Below are 24179 nucleotides of genomic sequence, written 5' to 3' on the forward strand. Positions count from 1 at the left end.
CACACTGGAAACGGATCCGCGTTCGCAAAGCGGTAGCGAACGCGGTTGTATAAAGATACACTACAATTACACGCGCATTTGATCTCACCAAATGCGCGTGCAATCGTACTGGATCCTTATAGGACCACATTCGCAATCTCTTTGCGAACGCGGATCCGCTTCCAGTGTGAATGAGCGGTAACTCGGTTACGGTGTTCTAGAGGACGTGTAGCGGAAAAAGCGGAGGCTGCTACCTATGACCCGCATGAAGATGGACGACGTTGAAATCCGCGAGGGTGAGACGTGGTGCTGCGGCCAAAATGTCTAACAGAATCACAGGCGAACACCGTTCACGAAGCCCAGGGGCGTGGCGAGAGGCGATTTGTTTTTCCGCACTAAAGAATTATCCTCTGCTGTCCTTCAAATGTGGCATACCGTGTACAATTCTCACAGCGTCAGCTGCACTGGGCTCGTTGTACTTGGCAAGTGTCGTGTTTCAGAAAACGAACGGAGCATGCGCGCGTGTATCACAGGTAGCTTTGGCGCCGTAAGAGGGCGAGTTCAGCAGTGATTGTACCGTTCTGTTAATAAGAACGACAAATGAAGCAGTCCGTACACCTGGGTGGGAACTGCTGTCGTCGTCGTCTTTATTCCCTTTCCTGGTACATCGTTAATATTGATACAGTGATACCCTCGCCCTTTCGCCAATAATTGTCGCGATTGAGGCGCAGCGCGTTCGGTGAATAGCGATTGCAATAAAACATTTATGACGTGATTATGAGTCTTATATAAACACGAGTCATGTGGCGGGGTGTCGGTCTTTAGTGGCTTTGTCTTTATATTTGAGTTTTTCTTTTGTTCCTAATTCTTGTGGGTAGGTTTTACTGCTAGATTGCACTTTCGACAGCGATAGCTGGGCTTTTCCCCACTCGAAATTATTTAGCTGTTGTAGTTGCAGGACGTCCATCGTCTACACCGCCAAATGCTTGAAAAAAATGAAATCCCCAAAGACCGCCGTGGTTTTCTCGAGATACATTCCCTGGTCCGCCTATTGCGTAGCAAGCGCGCTACAACAGAGCCACGCAAGCTAAAGCCCCTTCATGCTTCAAAAGTAGCGCGAAGCGCTTCGATGCACGAGGCACATGCAACGTGCAGCCCTTGAGAAGATCATGGCGGCACAGCGCGGAACTGAGCTAGATTTCAGACGCCATGAAGTTTCCAGAAGTTGCGCGCGGAACGTGTCTCGAGCATTTCTACAACAATGAATGGCGCCACTTTTCCCAGGATAGAGGGGCTTTAACGCAAGTACGCAAGCTAGAGTTCCTGTATTGGCGACGCGTGAGCGATCGAAAGTGTCGCTGTGATCGGTCTTCCACGATAGGGCGAATGCTGACTATGACGTCAGCAAAGGATGTCTCATCGACGGAAATAAGAGAAATGCAAGACCTTCATTTTTGACGGTGTTGGCCGTGTTGCTTTGAGAGCGCTATGATTTCAGGCTTCCACCATGCCCGTTAGAAACACCATCAAACTTGCTGTTCGCAAGGTAATGACGTCACGAGAGGTAACCGAACGAGAGCGCCACCGAAACATCTCGCTGCTAATAGGCTTGCCACGGCTCCCCGTAGCGCCGTCTTTCCTGCATGGCATGCTGATCCAGCTCGTCACGTGACTGAATTCGGCGAATAGCGTCGCCGCGGGTTCGAGGCGCGCGGCATGCTTTAAAGCAGGGGAACGTTCGGCGGGGCGCGCGCAACGTCTACTTTCCTGCACGGCACTGCATCTGGTTCCCCACGTGATCGGATTTCGGCGAATAGCGGCGCGGCGGAGCGTAGAAAACAGACGCGCGACTCTGGCTCCCGTAACTCTAACGCAAGCTGCTTCGACGCGTCGCTATAGTGCATGCATGTGTTGAGCCATAGCCTCCTCTATACTCACAAACCTGGCAGTTCGACGACGGCGCCATAAAGTGCCCGGTCGCATATCTGGAGCGTGAGGGTCTGGTAGCAAAGAGCATTTCTCGGGGAGCCTGTAGTCAGCGCACAGCTTTTGCAGCGGCGAGGACCCGAAGCACGGTTTTCACACCATAACCTCCGAAATCCCGAAGCGCGCGCGCTTCGGGATCTCGGAGGTTCAAACCCGACGAGAAAAGAAGCGGTAGCGGAAAGAACGCGAGGAGCAAGAGCGGACGTTCCATCGCTCGGGTCAAGTGTGTTTGGGCGTTTCGCCGCAGCGGGGAACCCGTCACACGCCTCTCCTCTCATCCGTTGTCTGCCGCTCTCTTTTCACTTTCGGCGGCCGCGTCTCGTGGCTCTCTGCTAGGCTTCGTCAGTACAGAGAGCTGCACGTCTTGGGCATAGCTCGCTCGATGGCTGCAGTTGCGATGACGTCGCAGCACACAACCTGAGTCTCACGCCGCGTCCTATAGGGGGCCTCTGTGTGTGTGTAAAATAAACGTGTGTCGCTCTTCGAGCGTACATTGGTGTTGGTTTCTCCGCGAAATGTGCGAGACACATATGGGTGTGGCACGATAATGCATCGCATGGTACCGCGCTAGCTGCACTGTGGATTCACACAGGACAGTGCAATTGGTTTATTTACAGAAATATCCTGCAGTGCCGAAGTATTAGATAGTTTAGAAAAGGAAAACAGAATTAAGGCTCCAGTATTTAATTTTTTTTGTTAATGTCATTGATGAATGAAATGCTTCGTCTTTTGTGATTGTGCCGCCAATGGGGAAACGTATTTCCATCTCTTTTGGCTTCCTGGAAGAATGCGACGGTTCTGCAGCTTCAAACAAGTCAATCATAAAGAGCAATATATTTAATTATTAATAAAATGGACAGGCTGTAAAAAGCACCCAACCTAGGTTCTTGAAACAACAGAAATAAAATCCAAGAGTCACCTTCCCTTATGAACGGTCTCGTTTCGGTATACATAATAAAAAGCTCAGGCAACATGTTCCCTCAGGAAGTGTGGGGAAAAATATTTCTTATAATCTGCACGAAGAAATTGTTTTCTTTTAACTTGATTTTATAATATCAGGGCAGTCTGGAATACAGCATTTACTCGAGTAATAGCCGCACTGTTTATGAAGAAAACCTTAGTGCTCGCTTTTCCGCGGAGCATGCGGCTTGCCAATCACCGTGATCGGCAGCACGATTCCTGCGGTTTACAGGACAGAGATAACGTTTTCGCGCAAAGGTGCTATCTATGAATATTGCATTTGTATGTAAATTCGTGTTCTCGATCTAGTTATTCGCTATGTTATTTTTGCGCGATGCGATGATTGACTGTATATGTGCTCTGCGGTAAGGCAGACGCAAGGGTCTTTCTTGTTCATAAATGGTGCGGCAATTACTCGAGTAAATACGGTGGTACATATACGGCTGTACAGAAAGGTAGCGTTCATAATAACCACGACGTAACGCGTTCGAATTAACAGGCGTCAGGTTTTACTGTAATTAGCATGACGCAAATGAAGTAGGATTACACCTAGAATGTCTGCGCCGACTCGTCTTGCCCATGTAACAGAAACCCCAGCCTGCAATGCGTAATAAATAAAGTGAGAACTGCGAGCCTTACCTGGATCCCAGCTCAGCACAAAGGAAGCTCTTCGACGAAAAAAGCAATTAGTGAACACGCACACGCTACCGAAGCGGGCTGCGTATTAGCTGATATGCTGTGACAGTGCAACACAAAAGGCAGTACGAGGGCACAGGTGGCCTGAACGAATCTTCTAACTGGGTCCTCTCGAGACTACTTCAACTTTAGTAAAAAAAAAAAGATCTATTGAGGCAGGTGTATTACTGAACGCCACGAACCGCTGTTTTTGTGTGTGTGTGTGTGTGTTTTTAGGTTTACAACAGAATAATGACAACAGGCAATTACCGAACGGCTCGAGCATACTTGTAGCATTTCGCCGCCAGAATTTCGTCCGTTGCCTGAAATCGCGAATAACTTACAATTTCAAGTTACTCTGCCTTAAATGCAACGCAGTAGAGTTACTACGGACAGAGCGTCTAGATTGAGAATTCGCGGCGCGGCCGCCACTCCTCATACCACTTGTGCGCCGGCGGCGCTCCTTCGCTCCCGATTGGAGGGGCTCAAAAGAAGAATAAAACGTCCTAGTCTGCCCACCAATCGTAGTTCCTCGCAGCGGCGTAGACTTTCCATTTTCCCCGGGGGGGGGGGGGGGGGGGGGGGTGCAAACGAAAACATGCTGGGATTCTTTTTCTTATGTATTTTGTCAATAAAGGCAACGTGGGCGTTATTTTGTTTAGATGCCGCTACTAGAAGCTCGTTACATGGTACGTAAAGAGAGTCTCGGTAAGTATCATGACCCAGGCCCGGGGGGGGGGGGGGGGGGGCACGAGTTCCGATGCTTCCCCATAGTCTACGCTTATGGTTCCTCGCCTTCTTCTGCCGTAGTCATTGCCCTAGCGACGTTATCACCAGTTGCACTTTGGAGTTGCTATGAAAGAGAACTACGTGCGGGGACGCGCGTAGTTCTTTGAAAAAGAAAAACGTGCCCTCAAAGAGCGACAACGAGAGCAAAAGCGACAAGCCGCAAGTAGATTATGTCCTTTCTGCTGGAATAGTTCAGAATTAAATGCTACAGGGACGTGAATGTGCCGACCGCGCGTCCCCGGTCGTGTATAGATTAGACCTTTGGCAAGAATGTGTCTACCATATCAGTACAACCAATGGCGGCGTACCACGGCGACCACAAAGCTGTGGTCACTGTGGTAACGATTGAGAGAATATAAAGAAGATAACAACCACGAAGTTACGTGTACATGTCTTTATTCAATCAACATAGCAACAACCATCTAAATCTATATAGTTATCAATATAGTCATCCCAATACAGCTCCGCTGGTTATCCTTCTTCACAGAGTGGAAGGGTACAAGTTTTTTTTTTTTTAACTTTTTTTTTACTTTGCTTTAGTTACACAAAAATAAAAAGCTGTACCATAGCAGCGTTTAAATTTAACCAGGAAGCTTCTATAAGCATGCATTGTATCACGTTCTTTATAAAGGTCTTCCCAGTTTTTCTGCTCTCTCAGGCAGCCATGTCCTTAACGTTTCTTCGTTTACTTTGCGCTGCCAAAACCATTCAATCTTCGTTTATATTTTTTTAGTTGAAAAAGATCCAATGCACACATTAAGAAATGGTCATTTATGTTATGCAGGATGACAGCATTTTTAATAAAGTTACTATCTATTTTTGTAAGGCCTATGTCAAGTGATGTTGCAGTATCGGATGTCATCCAGGTAGGCATCGTTATTGCATTACCACAGGCACACTGGTGAATGACGTCTCGGAATTCTCTTGCGGAAAGGTCATCCGAAAGAGTATCTATATTTATTTTACCGAGAATTATAAATAAGCATTTATGTCCAAGAACGCAAAATACGTTTTGATTAAATGACAAACTCATGAACATTGCCCGAAGGCGGCCTGTACACGACATAACTGTAGTGCCTGATATTTTTACAAATAAGCTTTCTACATTTTCATTCATTGTGGTTAGATCATCTATTATCTGATACTGTAGGTTATCTTTCAAATAATTAGCTACGCCGCCCACCTTTTTTTTTCTTCCTATATACAGTTTCACAATGATAGCCTTGTAGGTACGGCAATATGTCCTCATTTGTTAGCCATGTTTCTGTTAGTATCTTTATAAATGTTCCTTAAAGGGGCCCTCCTTAGCGTTCTGCGATGGTCTATTTATGGCGGTAACTCAATCTGCAGGCCCTAAGGATCCTAAAAATCATAAAATTACGGTCATGCGCGGCGGATTTCCCTACTAAAATTGCTATCAAAGTCCCCGGCACGCCCCCCTTTTCCGAGATGACCCGGAAAACGGGAGGGGCATCTCTTTACGCGTCAGCCAATAGCAAGCGAAGAATTCCGGCGTCACTGCGCGCCACGAACGCGGCCGACCGCCGACCCGCGGAGGAATCTCTCGAACACACGCGGACCGTCGTCAAGGAGCCCGGACTTTGTGCTCGGCAGTCGTCGTTCGTCGCACCGCACCGTCGCGCTGCTACTGCAGTACGCAGTCGCATTCCACAGATGACAAGGAAACGTTTGACTCGTTGACGTGGAAGGATCGCAAAGCTGGCTTCGGAGTCGGGATCCACGGGAAGAAGGAACATGTGTCCCGCAAACGCACGCCTGCAGACGCCCCTGGAAGCATACGAGCCGACGCGCCGACGCATCACCCCCTAGCAACAAGCTTGCGGGGAGAAAACATTGTTCGCTGGTTTTGGAGCGATAATTGCGGACTGTGTTTCCCACACCACACTCAGTTTACGTTTTTCTCAAACTCTAATCTACAACAAGCTTAAAAAGTGTTGCAATAATAACGTTCGCATTTACCGCGGGACGCAGCATTTCCATTGGTCAAGTTTTAGCGATGGGCAGGGAATGGGGGATTGTCTTCCAAGAGAAAATAGTCCCGATATATTTCTTCTGCCATCTGCTTAATAAACGGTTTTGTAATCTAAAACTTTGTATACATATTAATTGCACCTACTACGCAATATAACAATATAAACAGACGATCGCAGAAAGCTCCGGAGGGCCCTTTTAAGTTCCAAAGCGTCCGAGAGCTTTATGCTGCTGAGGCTGGTAATACGATCGCCTTGATTTGCAGCCGCGAATATCGCGGCGAGGCTCTGCGTACGGGCACGCCCTGTCTCGGAGCATAAATAATGTCGTTTCTGATGTCGACGTTTTCGGGTTTTCGGACATCGCCAATTGATGTCGCCGTCAAGAGCAACTTTCATGTCAAGGATCTCGGTGTCCGACGATTCAACGATATCCGCGATGACAGAACTGTCAAACCTGCAGGAGGCTGACAGAAAGTGCCGTCTTCGCAGGAGCTCAAGTTAATAGACAGTTTTAGTATAGCGTTGCTGGTTCTTACGTACGCAATACGCTATAGTATAGCGTACGCTAAAAATGACCTGCTCGGACTGAATTTAGTTGTGCGTTGCGTTTTCAAGTGAACACCGCGCATGATCTTGGTTAAATTTGCTAGAGCCGTAGAATGCCGCGTGCTTATAGCGCAACCATGCTCCTGGAAAGAAATATTAAAAAAGAAAAAAAGTCCAATCATTTTATTTCAGAATAAACCAAGCCACAGCTGCCTCGTTACGCACGCTTTTTTGCGGGGTACAGAGGCTACGAGTACGGGTGCGTAGCCAAATTCGATCACGGAGTCTCCGTCAGTCGTCCCGTGGAAACGGCATCTTTTATCAATGCTATCGCGGAATGAAATTCATGACCCTGATGTCCAGTGCATAGCGAGAACTTCGGCGATTTCTTTTAGAGTCGTTCGTACATTGGCGATGTACTGTGGGAATCGGCTTAGCGTTGAGCAGATCGCAGCGTCGACGCACACTGCAAGCGGCGAACATTTCCACTGTGCACTCCTTCAGCTGCAGGGCAATCTGATTTGACCGCGGTAGGTCCCAGAACAAATCGCAGGGCTGAACATCACGCAATTTCACGTAACACAGAACTTCGAAAACACCACGTCGCCCTTGCTGCGCAAGTCGAGGCAACCGCCATCTTGAAACTGGCGCTCTCGTTGGGTCCGAGATCTCTCGAGAGCGTCCCGCAAGGCCCGCTAGCCAGCAACGCAAAATCCCCAGCGTTGCGTGCGTACGCAATACGCTAGCCTTCTATTGCGTTCTGCGCATGCGCACTCACGACCCGCAATCTCCTTGCGTACGCAAAGCTATAGCGTACGGTCCACTAAAACTGTCTAATATCTTGGACCGTGTTCGGGTCGGCGTCCGGGCTGGCGTGAGAGATAACTGACTGCAGGTCAGATGGTGGCCCAGCCCGGAGCAAAGCGGAAGTGTTCCTGGGGCTTTCTGATTAGCTTTTATTAAACAAGAAGAATGGACAACCAGTATCAGTAGAAAACAAACTAAAGTGCAGGGGTGTGGACTATCTGGCCTATTCCCAAGCTCGTTTGCTTTATCTTGAGACGAGGTCGGCATTTATTCCAACGAGACAAAATGTCCAACGGGTCAGAATGTCCAATATTGGACATTTCGTCTCAGTGGACATTTCGTCTCGTTGGACATTGTGACCTGCTTGGAAATTTCGTCTCGTTGGACATTTTGACTCTTTGGACATTTTGACCCGATTGGACATTTCGTCTCGTTGGACATTTTGACTCTTTGGACATTTCTACCCAATTTGACATTTCGTCTCGTTGGACATTTTGACTCTTTGGACATTTTGACCATATTGGACATTTCAAATCGGTGGACCTTTTCACCCGATAGACATTTTGACCTCTTTGTATCGTTGGCCCAGACCCTGGCACTACATAATGCTGAGACGGACGTCTTTAGAATTCCGAACACTTACGCGCGCCCAGGGTTTCCGCTAAAGCGGTAGTAGTCTGATGACTTCAAGAAATCTGACAAACTTTTTTTTGAGAGAACAAAATATTTCTAATCGCAAAAAAAAAAAAAAAAAAAAAACTAATATCGTTGCGGACGCTGAAAGTCCGCTAAAATGTAACCCTAGCGGTTGGAAGCACATGTCAAATTTCAGATTTGTGCTCTGGTTAAAAAAGTCTGGGGGAAAAGGGGGGGGGGGGGGGGGAGTGATTTTTTTTTTTTAATTAACAAATGGGGTTTGTTTCCGGTGACGGACGCTATTCATCTTCATGTATTCGTGGGCTCTGTTGACCACCATTTCAGCACTGAAAATTTCTAAGCATTCCCTAACATGAATCAGACTACGCTATGTTCCGAAAAATTGGGTAAATTGCTCCAGCCGCTAGAGTTATATACTGGCGAGGTTGGTGCTGACCGCGATATCCAGCTTATTTTTGCGATGCTTAAAACAGGGTTTCCTTCCTTAACCTGCAAATTAGGAGACACCTAAGGCAATATAATAAACGTGATGAATAACGGCAGCAAATGCAATAATAAATTTTGTAATTAGGATAAGGTGATTGAAGCAAAGATAAAATAGAGCTAACTAAAACTTTGGATTAGGTAGTTGGTTCATGACTAAAAGGAATGAAAAACGCAAAAAGACACGAACAAAAAAAAAAAAAAAGAAAAAAAAAAAGGTTGTGTTTTATGTCTTCTTTTTCGTCTGTATCTTTTTGCCTCTACAATGCTATCTTATTTTGAGCCATTTTTAATGTATAAAAACCAAGGAGGGTGCTTCGTGCCCAGGTCCACGAGGTTCACATGTGGACGTTTGCAGCAGAAGCCTTTAAAACGAGACTCAAGAAAAAATTACTCATTGCACATGCATTCGTCATTGCCTTATTTTAGTCGTCCACCCCGAATCTTTCCCCCGGATAGGGCGAGCGCATGAATACACAGTGTGTACGAAGAAACCCAGCATGCTTCAGATTCGGCATCGCATACTTTGTTCGCTGCCATCCTAGCTTCCTTCCCTCGATAAATGGGACAGATGACTGCACCCTCGTTATATTTAAAGTCACTGCTAGTGGCATTAGTCAGAAGGCCTTGGACAGGGCCGGCGCATTCTGTGCCTCCCGCAGTTTTTCGCGCGTTTCTATTCCATATCTGACTCGACCATACTTGATATAAGTAACATTAAACAGGGTTGCAAGAACTTCCATAATAAGCATTCTTAACGCAAGTCATACAGCATGTATACAGCATGGAACGAATTAAAAATGACACGTGGTTCAATACAAGTCTGTTTATTCCACATGCAAAAATAGTGTCGCCTTTTCAAGCGCCGTTAGTCAGCTCAATGTGAGACTGGGAGCGCGCCACGGCTGGCAACTCTGTCGATGTAATTCCGGACATCAACAAACGTGGGCGGGTGAGAGCTGATGAAGGATGCAAAGGCGTCCATTTCTTGGTGCAATTTGTTGTTCCTGGTTTAGATGACGTGGGATTGCGTCTGCGCCACGGCCAGAGGGCCAAGCAGTAGCGCTTGAATCCTGTTTTGCGCTGCATGCTGAGCCGACTTCAGATATTGCACAAACTCTGCCAGGTCGGGATGTCTGCTCGGCAGGCGGCTATGCAGACCGCTGTGCCAGCCCTCCATGTTGTTAGTTGTCCTGGCACCTCAGTTGCCGAATTGCCCCCAGATGTCCTTGAGCAGGCTGTTGGTAAGCCAGAACCCTCTGAAGTACCTCTCGAATTGGTCCAGGCGCGCAGCGTTCAGCGGCTGAATGCTTGGCTTGTCTGAGAGCAGGTCACTGGCAAATTCCATGCGGAAGGCGTCCGGAACGAAGGGGAGGTGCCTCACTTTTGTGAACCACGCGTGGACTGCAGGGTTACCCCTGCAGAGTGTCTTGAGGCCCAGCTCGTCCCGCCTTGCGTTAATAGCCTTTGCAAAGTGGAAGGCGCACCCTCGGATCTATTGCGATGCAAAAAACGTAGGATGTAAGGAAGCATGTTAATTAGGCAAACACCTCGCCCCGTTTTTGTATACCAACTTAAAAAATTCACATTTTCATCTACTCAACTCGAGAGTAAAGCACGATTGTACTAGAGAATGAATGACGCGTTGTCCTAAATATGCATTTTAGTTTTGCGTGTGGGCGCTCGTCACTTGCTATTTCAGAAGTCTCGTTTCAGAGACTTCAAGGAGCAGGATAAGTTTCTTTTTGCGAATTTTCGATTATTCAAAGTGATATGCATGCTACTCCACGTCTAAACAGCAATGGCGCGTGCTTAATGCTTCGATAAGTGGCAGCTCTACAATTCTCAAGTTCACGCTATGCAACACTACACAAAACATGAGAATTGGGAGTGTGCCCCGCTCTAATGAAAACTTAAATAATTCACCTGTGGCCGTCTTGAAGATGTCCTGAAGACGTTGATTGCAGCTTGAATTGCTGCGGACTCGTAATCGAACACCCACGTAGCCGTTGTTGATAATGGGCCAATATGTCCGAATCTTCGCTCTATTGATGCCTGCAGGCACCGAAACACGACTTCGTATGCTTGCACATCACAGGCTTGCATCAGTGCGTAAAGCACAGGGTGTGCTTCCTTTTTGATAAAGGTGTGGAGAGTGTAGAAAACATGATAACTGGGCGAGTTGGTATGGATTCATGATGGAACAGCGCGAATTTTTGCAAGGACAGAGGAAGGAACTGGACAGGACGAGCGCTACCATCGAGGTCCTTCTCGGCGTAGAAGACCAGTGTCCGCCATCCTTGAGTCTTGTCTTCAAGTTGAAGAAACACTTGCGAATCCGTAGTGACACTGAGCTGAGGTAGAATGGCTTCAAGAGTGTTTCCTTTCAACGCCGCGTGGTGTCTGTTCGATGAAAGGCGTCGTCGCTTGGTAGAAAATCCGTAGCCACTGTTGAGTAGTGCTTGAATTTCCCCTCGACTGGTGTCGTCATAATCGGGAAACCTTTCAGGGATAGAGGAGACGGCTTCGTTAAATGCTTCTCTCGTCTTTTCTGGCTGCTGCGGGTGTTTGTCCGTACTTCATACATGAAGCGTTTCGAGAGAACGGTGGAAGCATTGGAGTCTCCAATGATCGACGACCGATCTGGATCGGTGGCCAGCACGCCGTTTCTTAGTGTCAGGTGAGCCACTGGGCACCTCTCAGTTAGTTCGACTTGCTGACTCAGGCGGTAGCAGGTGATACACCTATAGTGCACTGTGCTTTGGTCCTTTGGGTGTGCTGACTTGTAAGAAAATTCGAGCGCAGCGTTTTCCTATCGCTTATTTTGATACTGGATCACGGGTCGACTTGTGACGGGCCGGCTTCGGGGTGCCGTCACAAACGACGGGACCCCGAAGCCGGGCTCCATGTCCACAAGAAAGCTGTCGATGAATGCTGATCTGATGTCGTCGCTGTACCTTTCGTTGAATCTGCAGATAATAAGAATATAACACATTAAAATTTTTATTGAACCATTCGAAAACTAATTATTCGCATAGGACTCAAGCAACATTTCACTAATCAACAAGACATAATTAATGCCCTACTTCTGTTTGACCAGCGCACAGGCAACTAATATTCTCCAAGTGTAGACACTGGTTAATAAAACAATTGTCTTGGTTATTAAAAAAAAAAGAAACAAATTTTCCACTCACCAGATCCTAGAAGAACTTGCCGAATCGAGAAGTTGTTGTAACTTGTTTCTTCAAGTAGCGAGACTCGAGATCTTGTTCTGAACAGTTTATGTCTTGAACAACGCAGACGTGCGCAAAAATAAGGCAAGCCGTGCGCAAACCAGGTCGAATCTGGTTGTACCAAGATGCGCCTTTTGTGTTAAACAGGATCACCGGCCAATCGGACCCAGTGTCCCCGACAGTGGGGCAAAATCCTTGGAACAAAATTGTGCCTTCACTGACCTTGGCCGACAAAAGAATTCAGCGCCTTTTGTGTTAAACAGGGTGCTTTCTGCTAAACGGGGTCACCGGACGATCAGACCCAGTGTCCCCGACCGTGGGGCGAAATCCTTGAACAAAACTATCTCCACTGACCTTCACCCACAAAAGAGAAAACAAAAGAATTTAGCGCCTTTTGTGTTAAACCGAGGGTTGTGGGTAGTCAATCAACCAAGAATGAGCACTTTGACGTGGACATTTTGACCCCTTTTGGATATTCGTCTCCATGGACATTTCCACTCGATGGACATTTTGACCCGATTGGACATTTCACCTCGATGGGCATTTCGACTCGATGGACATTTCGACCCGATTGAACATTTCGTCTCGATGGACATTTTGACTCGATGGACATTCTGACCCGATTGGACATTTCGTCTCGATGGACATTTTGACACGGGTGTCACGTGGCCTATTGGACATTTTGACTCGATGGACATTTCGTCTCGTTGGACATTTGGACTAGAAGCCGGGCGTGTGCCATGCACCGGACAAAAGGCTTTCTCGCGCGGCAGGAACAAACAGCGGTGCGCTGTTGTAGTCTGTTCCGGGTTAAAAATAGCGGTATAAGATCCTCCCCCAAGGCCCCTCTCCTCTATAGCAGAGCGAATTCGGAGAAGACAAAACCACCAATAATGGCAACCAGAGAGCTTTGTGAGAGAAGCTTAAATAACCTCCTCTTCTGCATCTGGTACATGCTTTAGTGTTCTTTGTTTACATTATTTTCTGAATGAGGCAATTAGTGTTTTCCGGTGTAGGTGGTATAGATGCCTGCTACCAAAGCAAACGCATAAACAGCATGGCTTCTTACTGACCATATAGTGCCACGCATGCAAGCACGTCCGCAAAATGCCTCGGTCCTTGCAGCACGCTTCGGGACACATTTAGCGCAAGCACGACATCTAAGCCGGGCACCACCACATTGTGGCGTGTAGTTTGGTGCCTCACGTATACACAATTTTCAATACACTGGGTATTTTTATTGCAGTTTTTTAACCGCGTAAAAAAACATAATGAAAACCGGCGATCTCTTATTCTTGCTATGTCATGCTCAGTAGATGCGCGGAATGTACTACCCTTGGACAGGGATACATCTAAAAAAATTCACAAAAGGGGGGGGGGGGGGGGGGGGACAGCTCTCCCCGCCCCTTTCTCCCCTCCTTGCACCCTCTCAAAAATTGAACGCGGCTCATGGATTGGACATGAATTCTCGTAACAACCAACGTCTCGGCGAACATCCAGGTCGCGGCTCAGCTCCAATTGCTGCGGCAACGTTGATATCCGATCTAGAGCAATATCAGAACTCAGCACGTGGCCTGTGCATTGCCAACTTCACGTGGCTTTGATGCAGAAGTTTATTGTGATTTTCAATGTGTTTGTGTTTATGTGTGTAGGGCGAGGGGGGGGGAGGTGTTTGTAACAAATTCCTGAGAGGTTTCCGGGGTGTGCGTACCATAGGCTTATGCACTTAGTGTAACACATTCGTGAAAGGGGGGAGGGGGGGGCAGGTTGAACTAAGCTTGGTGAGGCTTGGTCCGTGTGTATATTATCGTTTCTCTCTGATGTGCATTGGCGGCATATAATCTCTGCAAAAATCACGTGGCCACATTTTCCGGCTGGAAGTTGAGGGGGTGAGCACTGCTCATTTTACTATTTTCTCTTCTGCGACTCTCATTGGTTAATGTAAAACACCAATTCAGATTTTGTTGGTTATCAACGTCGTGGATTAATTCTAAGAACTGAATGCTAACTCTACAAAAATCACTGCACTCACCTTTCACAGAACGTTTTTTCAAGTATATTTTCGCGTTTCCCGGAGAACGTCAAAACTAACAGCATTATTTGTAACGCTACGCGAGTAATTATAGCAGGTCGACGAACCAGATCCAAACCGGAACCGTCAATTAAATCGAAACCATTTTTGTTTTTACTAAGTTGGAAGAAAACCGAAAACGTGCATTTTATACACGAACTCATCTCTGTTACGTCACGGCGCGGTGGTGGCGCGCCGGTCGCACTTCCGGTCTGGAGCTGTGGGCAGAAGTCCCCATGCCAGACGTGTATTTCTGCGTGGTTTTGAAAGGATGGAGACAAAAACTTGCCTTCTCGTCAAAACGCCGCGACTGGGGCTGTACCAAAAGTGTCGAGAAAGGTTTGAAGGCCAGTTTTCACGTGCTCGGTTCGTCCAAGAATATGAATATGTGCCGTGAAAAGGGAAAAGCAGACGCCATCGGACAACGATTGCTTGGGGGGGAAGCACTTTGGGTTGAATTCACGGATACTTGTGGTCATCAGATTTATTTGTTTTGTTCTAACATGAACGCCAGAAAACCGTCAAGTTGTGCGGACCACCTGCGGACTACGTTCAGTGCGTCTTCAAGCTCAAACGGCCACCTGATCGTTCGAATTGTCGTCTGCTCTTTCGAGCGTTTCTGCTTGTCGTCTGCTCTCTTAGACGACGCCGGCCCGTAGACCAAATCATGGCCGGGTACTTGCGATAAGAAGCAAGTACACGCCTCAAAAGACTTAAATTTTGAGGTTGGTAAGCAGGCTCGATGTAAACAGCAGATACAAGGAGATTTCGATCATTGTTACCAGTGACCATCACCGACTTGCTAGGCCTGATTCGCATGGTCCGATTCTGGTTTAGATTTTCAGTATCGACGTCGACCATCTCAGCTACGGTTCACGCTTTTGCAGCCCAAGCGACGTTGCGACCGAAAATTGCGAGCGAAATCTCATCACGCGAATCAGGCTTTAGCGTACATAGCGCGCGGAATGAATCCCCGCATGTCACATTATTAACGCGAAGTTTTGCGGTGTAACGAGCCTTGTTAATTTCGCTGAGGTCGCTCAAGTAGTCAGACATTGCCAGGAAGATGTGGAGTCAACAATTCGAACGCGAAAAAGGGCAGGGGGACTCACACAGACGCCGATAACATCGCATTTCAATGGTTTGTTTATGGGCGACGGCGAACTTCTTGCCCACACCCCCATCGCGCATGCGGGGCGCCGGTGGCGTCCGCTAGGGGCGCTCCGGTTTGTTTTTAAACATGAGTTGGTGTATATTGAACCCGAGTCAGTACACAGCTGTAATTGTATGCGGCAGTTATCGGCTGACTGGAAAAATGTAAGGGACAAATAATGTGAACCGCGACTGTTTCAGATGGGTTTCGGTGCCAGCTCCATTTTAGCATTTGCGTCGCTTACGTCAGCGACCCGTTGCTGACCTCGAACCGATGTTTGTCCTGAGCGTGCGCGTTTTGTCGTTCACTCGCGTATACATCAACAAGTGTGGCTGCCTGATCAACTCTTATTGCGGCCGTTAAGGGAGACTCAAACTTACATCAAAAACGTCTCCCGGTTTGATTGAAGTCCTTTAATAACCAGGATGGTTTGAGGCCGCAGTGGGGAAAAGGGGGGTAGGGGAGGGGGTTTGGGTCATTTCAACATGTCGGGCAAGGTGCTGGGGCAGTCAGCTCGCTCTACACCGCTCGGTATAGGCCACTGATGTTTCCATAATCTGCGACCGCCCTTTCGGGGTCATCATCTGTTTGTATAATATAGCAGTAAGGGCTGCTAAAGAGGTCGCTGTAGGTCGTCAATGCGGTCTCGGCTTGGAATCAATGCAAACATACTCTGGGCTCCAAGACATACAGTGCATGACGAAGGTAGTGCTGCGGCGCATGCAGCATCCGTACAGGCATGCGGGATGAACCAGACACTGCACCACCCCGCACCACGACAATCCAACACTCCACACACCCTATCACCTGGACCCGAACGAAGCACCCCAGGTGATAGGGTGCCTGGACCACTTTATTCGTACGTCCATCAAGACCGCTAGCAAACAGCGTGTCATGGAGGCTACACCACAGACGCCTCTCGTCAAATGACTTTCTAGGCAGCGAGAAGTTTTTATAAACAGTCATTGCAAACGCGGCCTACACACCGCACATAATCAGTAAGTGGCAGCCTCTACCTGTATCAGATGCACAGCCAAGATGTAGCCATTGTCTCCAACAGTGTCACGCAGATCTGGCATCTCATGAAGTACAGTCTCCCGGAAAAATGCGGGAAAGAGGAGACACGAGAGATGTCAGTGTTATCAGACGTATTTCGTGGTCGCATTTTCGACAGCATGGTTCAGTGCGCCTTGGCGCGAGAGTAGAAAAATGGAGGCGTACATGGAACGGCGATAGGTGATTATGACAGCAGCACATTTAGGTACAGATGACGACGAACTGCTTCCTGCTAAAAGAAAGGTACCTCTTTAATGGCTGGATGGGTGGATGCAACACAAAGGACGTGGAATCCAAAACCAGTTGTACACGAGGAGCAGCTTGAGGACGGCGTTGAGGAATATCGTGGTCCTTCGAGTGCCTCGGAGCACATGCGCAATAGTGCAAGCCACAAGAGGCAACCCCGACGCCACCACCGATATTCCGCTCATCAAATTCTGTAAAGTTGCCAGACACACGAACAAAACACCGCCAATTACGAAGCGCTCCCCAGCCTCGCGGGGACTGTCCCTGCGTCCCGAACAGAAGCTCCCCCATCTCCTGAGATGTCAATGTCAGTGCGGCTCCGCGCAAAGGCGTGGCGTTGTTACCGCCTGATGTGTATCCCGGAGAGCAAAGGGAGGAATTTCTCCCCCGTGTGAACACCCCTTAATCACGCAGTATTGATATTGATATTTATTTTCGTTGGGAGACCCGCGGCGCCGGAGAAAGGCAAATTGACTTTACAGTGAAGACCTGTGGCGCCGCGTCTAATCAGGATGAAATAGTGTTTTCCAGGTAAATTTAAAACAAAAGGGTGATGATGGTTTAAAAGAAGGTTGTGGACAAGGGTGAGGGGTTGATCTGGAATTGGAATTAATTATAATTAATTCCATTTCTTGATCCAAAGTCATTTTAGGTGTTTTCATTAGAGAGAGGGTTTGCGATGGTCGATGCCTGATTCATTTTTGCATTTGGTCGTGATCGTCTGCTAGTCTAACTAAAATTCAACAAGTAATGTGTTAATATTAAAAAACGATTGCCACAACAAAATTTAAAGAGTATAAATATACTTTTTATCTCATTCCATGCAAGGAAAAGTATGATCTCTTTTAGTTCAATTTTACTCCTTTCTCAGACGTTTGACCTGCTGCCTTGCCTGTAGGATTTCGCTCAATCAATGTATAAACAGCTGCTAGTCTTTTTTTTTTTTTGCTTGTTTTTTTTTTTTTAATTGCTACAACTGCAGTTTTTATTAGTCCTAAATAGGCGTCTCTTGTTATTGAAAGGAATCGTAGCAAGAGCGTTATTTGAAAACAGATAAAATTGTAAACGCTGGGGAAAGGATGCTTGTTTCGGCTCCGCTTGTGTGAAAGCCATACTGATGCTGTTAGCTTGGTTTCCTTTTAATGAACATTACGAAATTATTGCATGAGCGCGTTAACTTGCGTTGATCTTTTTTTTTTCTTCCCGGTGTTTCGATTGAACAGGTGGGACTAACAGTAAAAGCGTCTAAGGCGCAGTAGTGCAAGTGGATGATTTCCAAAAAAGGATCACAGTTCGAAAATAAGACACGCGCAAAATACAAAAAAAAAAAAAAAAGAAGTTCCTAGCGCGATTTGAACCCGGAACTTTCACGCCGCGACGACAAGTACCGGCGCGTTAACCTCTCGACCACAACAGAAGGCGCGAGGCGCGACGCCGGCGGAGGTATAGAAAAATACGGCTACCGCTTTTATCTCGTGTTTTTTTCTTTATTTTGGCTCCTATTTGCCCTCCCTGGCCGTAACTTTACCTGCCGCTCCTACAGTATAAAGGGGCGGTCAATTAGATTTCAGTTGAAAGTCCCTCCAATTAGTTTCTGCGAGCGAAATTAGGCTTTTGTGCTTGAAGCGATGCGGTTCTCTACGCCATTATACTCTGTTTCATACTTAGCGTGCAACGCTGTCAAAGCTACTGGCACGAGCGCGTGGCTTCATCTATGGTTTTGCTTGCGCGAGAACGCGTGCAAACGATCAAAGAGATCAAACCCCACGCTCGCGCCTGTAGCTTTGACAGCGTTGCACGCTAAGTATGAAACAGAGTATAGGCAGGGACGCTAGGTACTTCCTTGTCCCCATGGAGCTGGTCACGTGACGCAAAAATCCCTCCTGGCCGCGGCCGCGTCCGCAGCCGCAAGATGAGCAAACCGGCCCAGGATCCCTGGGTTCTGCAGCGTGGTCTTTCGATCCACGTGCTACGAGTTGCGGTGCGCGTGGACCTAGCAGCTTTCAAGCGCGATATTCCCACACTTTTGTTAGTAATAGTCACGAAAGAACAAGGGATGCGTTTTTACAAACAGATAGTGCCAGTCACAAAAAGAATGGTCTAACACGTCTGGCCTTCCAAGCCACTCAACTTGGAGCCTTCCTTTTCGGGAAGTCCCTATCCTAGCGTTCATCGCCCTGTCGCCGACCAATTTTTGGTGAAGATTTAGCTTATGCACGCGCTTTGTTGCCTCATTTGCGCGGGGGACACAGATTTGAAATTCACTCAGGCCTTTTCAGAACCTGAGCATGATGGTCCTCGTGTCGCCGACCCGTCGTCCCTTCTCGTGGCTGAAAACATCGCTCGCTCAAACGTCAAATACGAAGTGCGTACATTGAGTTGAATGCGCACGCGTTCGGTTGCTTTACTTGGTGTGAATGTGGCCAATACGTGATGCTGCCCGTCTTCAAGCCGGGAGTGCATGTACTGAAGAGAAATCGGCAGCAAACTTTCCGACATACAGTCGACCGGCTGCATTACTACGAACGAAAGAGTTCTTTCAAAGACGTCCGCTTCACATGCAACGGGCACGGGTTCGAGCCCTAGTGTGGGCGTGCCATTTTGTTTTTCAAACATTTTGCGATGTTCACATTTCTTTTTTTTTTTTACAATTATCACTGAAAAAAAGCAAAAAAAGATATTGTTGTGGACGATACGTCTTTGAACTAAATGGTATGGGATTCCATTTTCACACCTCTGCCGCACAAAGCTACTTTCAGGTGTGAGGCAGCTCTTCACGCAACATCTTGGGAGTATTCTTTTCGAAGCCGATCACGGGAATTCCCCACGAGCACTCACTACTAATTGCCAACACTTACATGTACAAAACAACTCATCTTGAAGTACAGAACAGCGAGTGGAACAAACAAAACTGACGGATCCCGAACGAGTTTTGTATGCTGCACCTAGAAGAAAATATAATTAAAAAAAAAAATCGCACGGTCGGGTGTAGTTACGTGACTTCCGCCACTCACTCTCTTCTCTCTACATCTCCGTGCGGTGCGTGGGCTTCGGTTTCAGTTCCGGGCAGTTTCGTTTTTTTGGCTTTATTAAAAAAATACCTGACTCTGTAGCAAAATATTAATTGGGTATTATTCCTACACCATAATAAATCGCCAGAAAAAAAAAAGGGGGTGTCAGGGTCTCTTTAAAACGGCCCGTGTAGCTAGGGTATTAGTATCGAACCGAGTCGCGTTTCTGGGTGCCAGCATATATTTGACAAAAGGTGGATTGAGGCCAAATGTCCAACAACTTTTAATTTCCAACGAGAGGGAAAATTCAAGTATGTCTCAATGTCTACTGAGAATGGATATCCAAGGTTGAAACCGTGGAGACCTATATTACTGCTGTAGGCTGTGCAATGTGACAAGTTAGAACCTAACCTAAAGTGTAAGTTTTCACTTCACAGTTGCGTATATTTATTTCTGGTGAGACTTTGCTCTCTGTGAATAAACGGCAGTGAGAAATCATCACGTAAATAAAGTTTACTTGAAAGATTTTTGCAATTTTATGGGAGATTCAAGATAAACATCCCTGATGCATTGGCCTATCAGAGAAAATGGCTGGTTTAATGCACTGCATTGCCAAGAAATATACAGGGTGACCCATATAAAACGACCCAATATTGAAAAAAAAAGAAGCAGGCGGCTCTACGCGATGAAACCAACTATGCTTTGTATATAAGAGTCCTTCAAAAGTTATTCTTTAGGACTAATTTTCAAACTTTCCGCTAGTTAAACCCTATTTGCTAGTAGTTTTTTTTGCTTAGGTCAGTTTTCCTGGGTCTTTGTGAAATTACATGAAAAGTTCAACAAACTTGGCCTATAAACTTCCGCAGAATGATGATAAGGAGGGCCATCCTATGGGGCACAGTCTTGTCTTTGGAGCATTCGAAGGGTGGCTTCTTCACAACGGCAGGAAGCACTAGGATCACAAACCTCTTCCCCTGTTGAGGCCCCATACAAGAACGGGAACCACGCTGGAGGCAGCGCTTTCGAGGTGGCTGATGAACCCCACAAAAGCCAAAGTTGGATACGACAGCCCTCCTCTATCAATGCCTAAAATAAGTGCTGTGGTCGTGAAGCGTGAGGTTAGAGCTTGCAGCATGATGAAGCAACCCTCACAGTGAATGTTGCCTTGAATGGCTCTGACCAGAAAACCAGCAATCAGTGCCAGTGTCTACATCGCAGGCTCTGCTGTGAAGCGGCTGTAAAATAAAGTGGGCGTTAGAGGATGCATGGTGACATGCTGATTTCAACGAATACCTATGTAGAAGAATATCAGTCTATGGTAAACAGGAACTGGAGAAATAGAGATGAACCTCCTTTAGTGCTGCAATTATTACGGTATTATTATCTAAAAAAAATCCTTGCTAAGGGTAACTTGTGCTGATTTACGTATAGTGCCCGCCAGCCACCAAGAGTTTAAAGGAGTGGTGCACCAGCTGTGCTGCAATCGAAGTAAGGTCAAAAGCTTAGGAAATTAGTATTGGCGAACTTTTAGCTGATGCAGCTGTGCGATAGCAGTATGTTTGTAGAACTTGCATAAATTTGGTATGAAACTTTCCTTAGTTTTATTCTACAGGCACGCAGTACCTAAACTTGACACATAATGTTGAATTGCTTGCTTATAAACATTGTTTCGTTATATTATACCTAAATAGTGCTCCACTGTGGCAAGGTGAAGGAGCAGGAGCTTGCCAACGTTCTATACCAGGGGTCTCCAAACGTTTTGGCTAAGGCGCCGGATGGAGGCTCTGTTTCTCTCTCGAGGGCCGGAAATATAAATAAGCAAATGTAAACGAGGAAAATCTAAATAAATAAGCCTATATATCTAAGCATTTAAATATACAATATTTAAAGTTAAAGTAAACATAGATCAAAGAGATTCTAAGGTGGATGAATGCAATCACTTTGTTATGAAATTTAATCATTTAGCTGCTTATGACATAACACAATAATTGGAGCCCAGAAAACATACCAGCATAAACCAGAGCGCATACGAACTTTGACACGTTCACACAGGGCAGAAGACTAGTGAGAACAATAGACGTTATGCTGACAATATTTAATAGCTACTACACAGTACACCAAGCACAATATACATAGGGACGTAAATTAATTTTAACGTACTTAGTTGCCCAGATATGGAACAGGGGACTAGGAGTGTGGATTCTGCTAATGACAATGTCCAATTACTAATATGACCAGAGGACACGCCTTACGGTAGGCAGCTTTCTCTCGTTTTTTTTTTTGTTTTTTTTGGTAACTTTGTTTACGCGGTTGGGGCACGCCGCGGCGCCGTTTTACACGTGCTTATTTTTTTCGCCAGTAGCAGCGGGCGTGCTGGAAGCGGGCCATGGGCCGGGCTCCATTGGGAGGACTGCAGCCAGCCACGGGCCGGTCGGAAGACCTGCGCGGGCCGGGGTTTGAAGACCCCTGTTCTACACTGTTAGCAAAAATAACACGCCCAGACGTGTAAACCGTTGTCCCATAGCGGACACGTCGAAACGTGTTCGTTTTACACGAGGCCATCTGTGTTTTTCGTCTACACATGAGGTGCTGTGTAAACTTAACACGCTACACCCTGCCTTCCGCAAAACCGTTTCGAGCGTGTTCCTTATGAAACATGGCGGCCAGCGGCCGAGAACAGGCGAGAGACGAGCCCAGCGAGCCGCGCGCCTTTCAGCCGAATTGAAAGCACACAGGGCGCGTTAGTTCTCGTTCGATGTCTTTTATACACAGTAAAGCCTCCAAGCGGCGGACGTAGCTACTTGCAAAGGTACGTACGTGCGTTGTCGGCGGTCGGCGGCGTCGGTAGCTTCAACAAGCCGCTAAACAAAAACAAAAAAAAAAAAACAAAAAAAAAACGAGTGCCGGATTTACATGGATAAATAACTTGAGCAAACTATTTAGAATCGGGCGGTAACTTGCGCCACCTATCGAGATTTCTAGCAGCCTGTTTGAAAAAAAAAGACGAGTCTGTTAACACTGCGAAGGACCACGACTACGCCGCAACCCTACATACAACGCAGGCAACACAGACACAGCTACACAGCACCGTCATGTACACAAGCACAACAACCGACACTACGCCCCACACTTCCTACTCGATATCCATTTCTCCCCGCGGCGCATATAAGCTAGACATGTGCGGGTGAGCTCTTTGGTCGCTGACCATTACAGATTTATAGAAGAATACACAAAACACGGCGCAATGGACAGCCGTGTGTTAGAACTGTTTGCATCTAAAAAGTATGGAGGCAAAATCTATAATGTTAGTCCGCTGCAATAAATAACGATATGTTAACAATAAATCTTAAACCGGTCATGAAAAAGTTCAAATTTTTGTTATTTTCTTGCTTGACCAGTGTTATGAGCAGTCCGACTAGCTTGAATCAGATAGGAAAACAAATTATTGGGATTTTGTCATTACGTATACAATAATAAATGAAAATGATCCTTGCGCAAAGCATTTTTTATATATATATTTGTGAAGGACATCCGGACATCCGCCCAACGCTTTACTTCCGCTAGTTGCAGCAGTTGCAGTACGGGAGCAGACGCCTTCACTTTTGGGGCGTTTTGATGCAGTTTGTTGTCGTATGTCGTGTCGGTGTCGAGAAGAGCGGTGGGGCTTGGGAGTTTGTGACCGGTGTTATTCGTGAACACTGGTGTGGGGCGCTGATGCGTCTTTTTTTTATACTGCCCCCACCCCGAACTTTGAAGATACACGGGCCCGTAGCAGTGCATTATGCTGAATCGCGAGCTCCTTCTCTGTTGACGTCGCTTTCCTGGTACCACTCCTGGATACTGCAAGCGTTTCAACAGTGTGCACCGTCTGGCCTACATCCCCGGTGACGTACTCGACCTGTTGAAACTTATTGCTTCCGTCATTTTAGAGTACGCAAGGCAGTTATCTCGTTGGTCTGGTTTCGGTTATAAAAGCAAGGCAAAACGCTCGTAGTTCCCGCCCTCAGTACACGTTGGACATCTTCCACACTTTGACACCGGATAAGTGAATGAACGAGGATTTACATTCACTTCCGAGGTTACTCTCGCCGCTTCCTCACCGTTGGGCAGCAGGATGAGCTGGCGACAAGCCGCGGATGAAAGGCTTGAGCATCAACAGCCCAAGCGCACTCGGTGCCGATGCGGGCGACGCGGGTTTCTGTCAACCGGGAGGCCAGCACAAACCGTGACCATTCCAGCTCTTCGTCATGACACGGTGTTGCAGAGAGCAGGGTAAAATACAGCTACACGGCTCACCGAAGCAAACGACTGCTATCTTAAATCTTTGCTTGTGATTGCGCCTTTGTAGTAGATCATCTTATTCGTTTTGCGGGAGAAACGCAAACGACGGGCATAACAAAATCGCTTGCATATTCCGCATATCTCACAAAAGCATTTACCCTGTCACCTTGCGAAAAGCGCGAAACACGGAGTCCGCACCGTCCTAAGCTTCCCGTTTTTTACCTGCTTTAGGGCAATTTGTACCTGCTAGTA

General features: G+C 47.0%; 1 protein-coding gene across 1 annotated transcript in view; it reads left to right on the plus strand.

Annotated features, from left to right (window-relative positions):
• LOC8043230 overlaps window positions 1–24179 on the plus strand; it is a 237567-nt gene that overhangs the window by 23059 nt on the left and 190329 nt on the right. The window lies entirely within an intron of this gene.

This window comes from Ixodes scapularis, unplaced genomic scaffold (genome assembly GCF_016920785.2).
Source record: "Ixodes scapularis isolate PalLabHiFi unplaced genomic scaffold, ASM1692078v2 PGA_scaffold10__122_contigs__length_95168666, whole genome shotgun sequence".
In the NCBI taxonomy this organism is placed as follows: domain Eukaryota; kingdom Metazoa; phylum Arthropoda; class Arachnida; order Ixodida; family Ixodidae; genus Ixodes; species Ixodes scapularis.